The sequence below is a fragment of the Octodon degus genome, unplaced genomic scaffold (genome assembly GCF_000260255.1).
Source record: "Octodon degus isolate 3935 unplaced genomic scaffold, OctDeg1.0 scaffold00024, whole genome shotgun sequence".
NCBI lineage: Eukaryota > Metazoa > Chordata > Mammalia > Rodentia > Octodontidae > Octodon > Octodon degus.
In genome coordinates this window covers 201,929-203,086 of record NW_004524600.1, presented here as the reverse complement: position 1 = coordinate 203,086, position 1,158 = coordinate 201,929, and the positions used below count along the sequence as shown (strand labels likewise).

Below are 1,158 nucleotides of genomic sequence, written 5' to 3'. Positions count from 1 at the left end.
TCTACAAAGTTTGGACTCATCCAGCTGTGTCTTGCTTGGGTCTGGCTGCTGTGCTCAGCTCCTTCCCGCTGCTGCCCTTAAGGGTGAACCTGTTGTGCCATCACATGGAGTAGGGTTCAACCCTGTCCCACATGCACAGGCCCCTTTCCCCTTGTGTGCTGAGCTTGGAGACGAGTCCAAGTGTGGTGGTGAATGCCTGTATCTCCAGCACTGGAGAGGTTGAAAACAGAAGGATCACTATGAGTCTGAGCTGGGTAGTGAGACCCTGTACAAAATACATAAATGAAAAAGAAATGTATCCCCTGTCTATGATTAATATAAGAACTGCAGTCTTATTACAGAAACAACACAATGTCTTATTTGTCCATTTCAGAACTTTCTTTTTGTGCTGATATTGCTATGGCCAGCACTATACAGTATCCCTCAAAACACAGGCTACAGATGTCAGGGTGAAAGCATGTTGCAGACAAATATCACCCCATATATTAATGGTTCCTTTGATCAAGAATGTGGCTTTAGACATGGAGTGTGAGAAGTGTCTCTCTGCCAAGAAGTGGGTCATTCTCTTCCATCTGAACAACTTCAAGCAATTTCTCAACTACACCAGTGTTAAAATCAGAAGTCTTCCCTGCATCCAGTTCTACTTCTACACACCCTCGAGTAGTTTGCCCATAATTTTCCTCCTTAGAATGTTTTTTTCATAGCTGAGCAATAGTAATTTGATGCTTCTTAATAGTTTTCAAGGGATAGGGAGCTATTTCCGAGTGAGGAAACAAGATGGACGTGGGATTCTTCCACGGAACAAAGACAGAGCAAGATAATCAGTTCAGCAACAAACAGAAGAAACTACTGAAGCAACTGACATTTGCAGAATGCCTAGAAAAAAGTGGACATGAGCAAAGTAAATTTGGAGGTTATAATGTCTTGGATAACAAAACGAATAACAGAAATCCTTCGATTTGAAGATGATGTTGTGATCGAGTTTATATTCAACCAGCTGGAAGTGAAGACTCTGGATTCCAAAATGATGTAAATCAATCTGACTGGGTTTTTGGATGGGAAAAATGCTAGAGAATTTATGGGGGAACTTTGGCCCCTGCTGTTAAGTGTAGAAGAAAACATCGCTGGAATCCCTTCTGCTTTCCTAGAACTAAAGAA

At 41.9% G+C, this 1,158-nt stretch overlaps 1 pseudogene; it reads left to right on the top strand.

The window, feature by feature from the left end:
• The first annotated feature begins 777 nt into the window (after nucleotides 1–777).
• Nucleotides 778–1,158, top strand: part of LOC101565857 — a 2,668-nt pseudogene continuing 2,287 nt past the window's right edge.